Source organism: Chrysemys picta, chromosome 4, assembly GCF_011386835.1.
Source record: "Chrysemys picta bellii isolate R12L10 chromosome 4, ASM1138683v2, whole genome shotgun sequence".
Classification (NCBI taxonomy): Eukaryota; Metazoa; Chordata; order Testudines; family Emydidae; genus Chrysemys; species Chrysemys picta.
In genome coordinates this window covers 43,918,310-43,925,982 of record NC_088794.1, presented here as the reverse complement: position 1 = coordinate 43,925,982, position 7,673 = coordinate 43,918,310, and the positions used below count along the sequence as shown (strand labels likewise).

Below are 7,673 nucleotides of genomic sequence, written 5' to 3'. Positions count from 1 at the left end.
TGGAAACTGACACAAGTTAAGCTGGAGAGGTGTGAACAGCACTGCTATGGCAACATTAAATGTTGGGTATATAAAGAGGCAGGTAAGACCCCTGTGGATCGTCAAATGCCAAATTAGATATTATAATGAATGGTAATTGGTTAAATTATTAATCATTCTATTGCTTAGCCCACAGTAACTAAATGGCCTTGCAGTTGCTATATAATTACCGGGTGACTGATGATCTGTTTTCTTTCTTTATAGGCTTATAGCAAAGGTGTAAAGTCTAATCTTGTCACAACATAGAAAGAATTGTAGAGCATCTTTACAAATCAAAGTTCCTCTGTAGTGCTGATTTCCTTGACTCCCATTGATTTAAAGGGGACTTGAAGCTGTTCAGTATCTCACAGGACTGGCCTCCAAGTCACCAGAAAAGAAAGCAGTGGTGAATTATAATACTGTGCAATAGAAAGTTGATCTTGTATTTCAGGCATTGGACTAAGACCTAGTGTACGTGTTCACGCTCAGGAAAGTTAAGGCAAATCAACTGAAGGTGTGAAGTCAATGGGTTGTTCACTGTAACTTAATCCTCCTTGGAGTTACAGCAAACTAATAAGAACAGATATAACTTAGAGAATTCTTTACTTCTAAATGAGAGCATCCACATGGGGTTTAACACACTTTAACTTATGTGCATTGACTTTACACCATTAGGTGATTCACCTTAACATTCCTGAGTATCCCCTGTAGACATGCCCTTCAGAGATCTAGATTCACTTCTTGATTCTGCTGCATATTTCCTATGTGAACTGGATCGCTCTGTGCCTCAGTTCCCCATCTGTAAAGTGTACATAATACTTCCTTTCCCCCACCCTTTGTCCAGCTTGTCTATTTAAACTGGAAGGCATGGTAATTGTCTCTTTCTATGTATGTGTACAGCAAATACATTTTACTTGTATAATGAGGCCCCTATCTGAGTTGGGGTCCGTTAGGTGCTTCTGCAATAAAAATAAGAACATAGCATAAGAATGGCCATACTGGGTCAGACCAATGGTCCATCTAGCCCAGAGTCCTGTCTTCTTATAGTAGCCAATTCTAGGTGCTTCAGAGGGAATGAACAGAACAGGCAATCATCGAGTGATTCATCCCCTGTCACCCATTCCCAACTTTTGGCAGTCAGAGACGAGGGACACCCAGAGTTTGGGGTTGCATCCCGGAGCATCGTGGCTAATAGCCATTGATGGACTATCCCCCATGAACTTCTCTATTTCTTTTTTTGAACCCTGTTATAGTTTTGGCTTTCATAACATCCCCTGGCAACAAGTTCCACAGAGTGATTGTGTGATCTGTGAAGAAGTACTTTCTTTGTTTTAAACCCGATGCCTGTTAATTTCATTGGGTGACCCCTGGTTCTTGTGTTATGTGAAGGAGTAAATAACAACTTCTTATTCACTTTCTCCACACCATTTATGATTTTAGAGACCTCTATCATATCCTCCCTTAGTCATCTCTTTTCCAAGCTGAACAGTCTTTTTTCTCTCTTCTCATATGAAAGTTGTTCCATATCCCTAATAATTTTTGTTGCCCTTCTCTGTACCTTTTACAATTCTAATGTATCTTTTTTTGAGATGGTGTCACCAGAACTGCACTCAATATTCAAGGGGTGGGAGTACCCTGGATTTATATAGTGGCATTATTATATTTTCTGTCTCACTATCTGTCCCTTTCCTAATGGTTCCTGCCATTCTGTTAGCTTTTTGGACTGCTGCTGCACATTGAGCAGATGTTTCCAGAGAACTATCCACAATGACTCCAACATCTATTTATTGAGTGGTAACAGCTAATTTAGATCCCATAATTTTGTGTGTATAGTTGGGATGTTTTCCAGTGTGCAGTACTTTGCATTTATCAATATTGGTAATACTAATGCTAAGTGCCTTATACTGCATTTACTCCTCTAACACTTGTTGATTGTAACGTAGTACATCAGGTTTAATACTGGACATGGGATGAAAGGCTTGTATGAAATAAGAACTGACCCAAAACTTGACAATTAAGTGACTTGAGCATGGTCCTGAATCAGTGGTGAGGTGATGCAATCAAGTCCCAGATCTGTGTAGGCCTTTGAGTTTACTTGTAAAACAGTCTCAAATTTGTGCTCTTTTTTTGTTGTTTTTTTTAAGGAAAAATTACATGAAAAGGAAAAAAATTGGACTCTTGAAAAAATTTCCTGAATACGGGTAAGTAAAAATATCCAGGGTGAGCTTTAAATGGAAAAACTTCAAAAATCTTTTTTGTGCTAAATCTGTTTCACCCATTATACAAATATGCATAAAATAAAAACACCTAAACCAAGACTGTTGACACATACACTTAAGAGTTACTGCCGAAGAACACCAGTTTCAAGATTTCTAGCTTTTAATACTGCTAAGGTAATAATATCTGGCATTAAAAAGTAAGCCAAACCTACTATGCAAAGTCTGTGACTTCTAATAACTGCTTGGTGTACCAAACTTAAAAATGGTAACATATTTCCCTTACTCCTAGTCTCAAAAGGAAACATTCGGAGACTGATAATGTGCCCATTTGATATAAGAAGAAATAGTTTGTTTTTTTACATTACCTAAGAGATTTGAAGTTACCGGGGATCAACCCTGTGGTGATCGATGCATCGGGGGTTGATTTACTGGGTCTAGTGAAGACCCACTAAATCGACTGCAGATTGCTCTCCCATTGACTCACAGTACTTCACAGGAAGTACGCATCTCCACATAGCTGGAGTTGCGTAACTGAGGTCGATTTACCCCCGTAGTGTAGACAAGGCCATAGTTCAGTCCATCACTATTCAGCAAAGCACTTATGCCTATATTAACAAACAGAAACTCAGAGCTATAGTACAATGTGTAAATAATTGATCTTCATTTCTGTTGGAAACCATTTTAAAAAGACACAGCAAGAAGTACTGAACATATGTACTTCATGCTGGTACTTAACTGGTTATGTATATTTGTTTGACAGGATGAGGAACAAGTTCCTTACCCACCCTGCTAATTAAATGTAGTTATAATCAAAATACTTCTAAAGCCACAGGCACTTCTGTCATTATATCATCTGATGCACTATCAGTGGTGGAGGAAAATATCAAATGACTGAAGTAATCATATTTCAATATGAGAAAACAGGATAAGGTCCACTCAAGATATGTGATGACTTAAAGAAAGACAGAACCATTTGAATTAAGTTCTTTGTGTTCATTTTAACTTAGTTTTGGAAAGAGCTTACTCCGAATCAACAGTAAGCAATACCAGTCCCAATATGAATCACTATATATTGTCTTTTGTTAGAGGTAATAGGATATCCAGGAGTTAAACCTGACAACAATAAGATAAAATACATATAACAGAAACCTCTTGTCTTCAGCACAAAAATACCACACAAAGACTAAATCAGGCTGATGCCTGATATTAACCAACATGAATATATCTGTTTTATAAATTAATGAGACTGAAGATCCATCACATTTCAAATTAAAATAATATTTTGCCATACATTTTCAGTTAGCTGGCAGGATTTGCATTTTGCAAATTTCTATTAAGATATAGGACCCTGAAAAGTTCACTTTTGTTTGTTTATCTTTAAAAACCCAAAATGCATTCCTTTCTAAGGTGGTATCACACTAGGAAATAACAAAAGATATGTATGTTATATTTTATAACAGACAAACAAAGCATTTTAAAAAAATACTGGGTTTCTTTCTTTCCTAGCCATTAAAGTATGTTTTTGCTATGCAGACCATGAGGCCTTTTTCTACATGTTTTACAGTTTAAAAAAATGCTAACTTTTCTTGATTGTCAATATTGTGCATTGCAGACTTTGGAAATCAAAAGATCTGCTTTTCCAGAATGATTCAATTGACATTTCCCCCCCCATCTCTAGACTTTCAGAAAGTTGAGAGTATTGATTAAACATCTGGTATTTTGGTAGGTTTCCCGTCTCTTTAAAAGAACAGCTCTCAAATGATTTGGAGACTCCAGTGACACAACAGAGGAGCTTGCTGTTTCTCATTTTAGTTATAACTGTACAGATTTTTGAAAAAAAAAATTCTTACAGCCAAATTGTATTTTATATGTATTAAATAACTTCTCCCAATGGTATTTCTTTTCATATTAGACTGTCATGACATTAATCATCTGAATGAGACTAAAAGGGGAAGATTCTTCTTGAAAACATGACAACACGCTGATTTAAATGAAGATGTTAACGGTAACAATTATTACTGTATTATATAACATAGCAACTCCCAGTTTTGTATAATTTTTAATATTTTTTTAAATAAATATAAATGAGGGTATAGAGAGGACAGAGAGAAAACCTCTCTTATCCTCCTCTGTCAGCTGTTCCATTGCATGAGATGACAGCTCTTTTCCAAGAGGCACTGTTGGATTGTTTAGCCCTTCAAACCCTCCAATTGGCTGACTATTGCTGGATGATTTACAAAAGGTGTAACCAAGCAAAGTCATTTAGAAGTCTCTTGTGGGGGGGGGAGGTGCTGAGTTACGTACCAGGGGTGAAATCTTTTCCTTGTTGAAGTCTTCCATTGACTTCAATAGGGCCAGGATTTCACTCCAGGCATATAAAGATGTTTCAGTTTCTATCATTAGACTATATCGATACTTTTAGGGGACTTAAAGGAGCTTTCAGTGCTGTTTCTGCTGCAGCTATTAGAGTGCTTTACAAACCCCTCTGTTGCTGCAGTCATCTAGTTATGACACAATCAGTGAATCTAGGCCATATGGTTTTAGGCAATGTTCTAAGTTAGATAATGTAATCTAAGCAAAGAAAATAAGGGTAGTTAGAATCATCTAGTTGATCACCTTACTCCCACAGAATTGTTCCTTATACTAGTAAGGCTCCATAGGTCTAGAACCTAGGCCTGCAGAGCTATTAGGTAGCTGGCAGCCTCAAGCTGCCACCCAGTGGTAGCTGTAACTAGTTTGCTCTCCACTTCTCATCACCCACTGCAGACATAGACCCTGGGACATCCTGCCTCAAGAGTTTGACAGACAGCAGCTTCATGGCTCCTGATTGGCTCCCTACCCTATATAAACTCAAGGGGTGGTTCAGGACGTGTCCAGGCAATATTGTGGTTTTTCTGTAGCTGCTGTTAGTTTCTGCCCCTGAGTCCCTGGCTTTGACCTCAGCTTGATTTGGACTTTGCCTCCTGACTTGAACCCAGAAACTTGGCTCAGACTCTGACACTTGGTATTGACCCTGCCCTGGATCTCCATGACTATGAACTCCCCTGTTACTCCTAGCCTCAGGTTTGTCCCTGCTCTGACCCTTGGGCTTGACTGCCAATGTTGGGATCCTGACAACAGGGAACATTATGTTTTAGATCATATTCCATCTACCTAGGTTTCTATTCCATGCTCATCACTCTAGTATCATATTCTTAAAAAGGGATGTGGACAGTCCTCCACTAGACAAAAATATGTATGTTTTATGTATGCAGCCAATTAACACATTTTCAGCGCCACAATTCCCTCATTTTAAAGGTGTACAAGTGTCTACATCACCACAACTTTCACTAGCTGGCACCCTTGCTTGCAGTCTCAGTAAGCAAGCCCAGGACTGAATGGATCACACTAACTCTTAGCAGTTGTTCCTCTAGTTCAACTTGATGCACATTGGCAGGGCAATGTGAGGAAGCGTGCATTGCTGCTGCCTTACAGTGCTTTTTCTGCAGTTGTCTAGAGGACTGTAGTTTCCAGGGGTGTCAGACTGGGACCTCCCACTGTGCGTTAGTTATTTTCACTTGCCCTGAATGTGCTTTATTTCTGGAGCACTGAAGAGCACAGAAATAGCAGGAGGGAAATAAAATGCAGGGGGCCAAGTCTTGCTCTGTTACATGTGTAACAATGTAGTTAATTGGTATTTACACTACAGTAACTAAGAGCAGAGATTGGCACACAGTTAACAAACAAACATTCTATTTTTAAGGCAATAGAGCTAATAATTCCCCCAAATCTCTCCAAAAAGTATCATCATTAATGGTCTGGATTTTCTGCTATGTCCCCCATTCTTAGAGCCTGGCTTCACAGCTGCTGCTTCTTCTATCTTCCTCTCCCCAGCATAATGAGATCCTTCCCACACTAGCACACTCATTAAGTACCTTTCCACATAGTTTAATTCTCCTTCTGTCTGGCCTCCCATTAGTCTCTAGCCATACCTTCTAGCTGCATGTTACATTTGTCTTCCAGTCCAGTTCTTCTCTTCACTCCTGGTCAGTTCCCAGCAAAACCCACCTCCTCCTACCTGACTTCCAGCATTTAGGCCAGAACTTGTAAAAAGAAAGGTGGGTCACATCAGGTGCAAAGATGCTAAGGGTTGGCTGTCTTTAAGAGTGAGATTTACAGCCGCAAAGAGTGAGACTTTCTAGGTGATGTATTAGGTCATTGCTAAAGACAGGGACTCTCATCTTTGGTCCTTGGCGGCATCTAGTAGTCTAAGACTTCAAATCCAACCAGCACTTAATAGTTTATTTTAAAATGTACACTGCTTAATATTGCATGTGAAACACTTAAATCTCCTAATTCATACTAAAGTCTAGGGCATGTGAGAATTCTATATGCAATGCAAACCAATGGATTCTAATAAAAATAACTATTTGCTGGTTGGAATAAAAACCTGGATGGTTGGAGATCCCTGAGGATATGAATTTGTCCAGTGTGGTTTAAATTTTGAACTGTATTTTTCAGATCCTGCAAACTTTTGATCAAGTCCTGCTCATTTTTTGGGTGAACTCATATTATTTTGACCGTCAACTATTCACACACACACAAACCCCCTCGTGTAGCCTCCTATCTCCTCTTGGGCACATATAGAATGTGGGCCTGTAGTTTCCCTGGTTACCACAGTACACAAGCTTAGAAAGCAGCTTTCCAATCTCTAAACCCCGTGCCTGAAGCCTCAGATGTATTGCTGTCTGTTTCAGCGCCTGAATAAAAAATATTTAAAATCTTTATATATTTACTCAAAATAAGTCAGATAAGCTTAGTAATGTGTGTGAGGGTGAGACAGCATGCTAATGAGTGAGTCTCACACCTAGTGAATGAGACTTGACATGTCTGCGGGTATACCTCTCAGGGGCCTTGCTTCATCTCCCTCTGTTCCAGTGCAGTGCTAGCAACGTAAGCTGTTCTGGTGTGTGCTCTAGTGCCTGGGGTCATGAGACCAAATCCCTGCTGCAAAGCAGTTTAACTCACTGTCTTTTATTTTTGCCTTTTTTTTCAGTCTGACACTATGTTGTGTCATGATGAAGTAGCACGGAGAAGCATGTGTGATGACAACAAGGGTTAGTGCTTTATTACAAATGACACTGAAGAGCCAGCACTACTTCCAGGAGCTGTGGAACAAACTGTATTAGAGCTGGTCCAAAAAAAAAAAATTAACAAAAAGAGTTTTCTGTCACAAAATGCAGTTTCCTCAAAATAAAAATGTTTCACAGAAAGATGTTCATTTGGACAATATTTTCAATGTGAAAAAGTCTAAATGAAATGTTTTGACTTTTTCATTTCAATAAATGTTGAAATATTTCATTCTAATAAGGTACAAATGTTGTGGTGACTTTATCACTTTGATTTTGTTTTTAACTTAATATTATATTAAAATATTATTTTTTGAAATTTTTTATA

At 38.5% G+C, this 7,673-nt stretch overlaps 1 long non-coding RNA gene across 1 annotated transcript; it reads left to right on the top strand.

The window, feature by feature from the left end:
• The first annotated feature begins 2,130 nt into the window (after positions 1-2,130).
• Positions 2,131-7,407, top strand: LOC135982731 (uncharacterized). Its single transcript, XR_010600278.1, has 3 exons — positions 2,131-2,219; positions 4,150-4,242; positions 7,273-7,407. It is a non-coding gene; the product is annotated as an uncharacterized LOC135982731 (long non-coding RNA).
• The last annotated feature ends 266 nt before the right edge of the window (positions 7,408-7,673 follow it).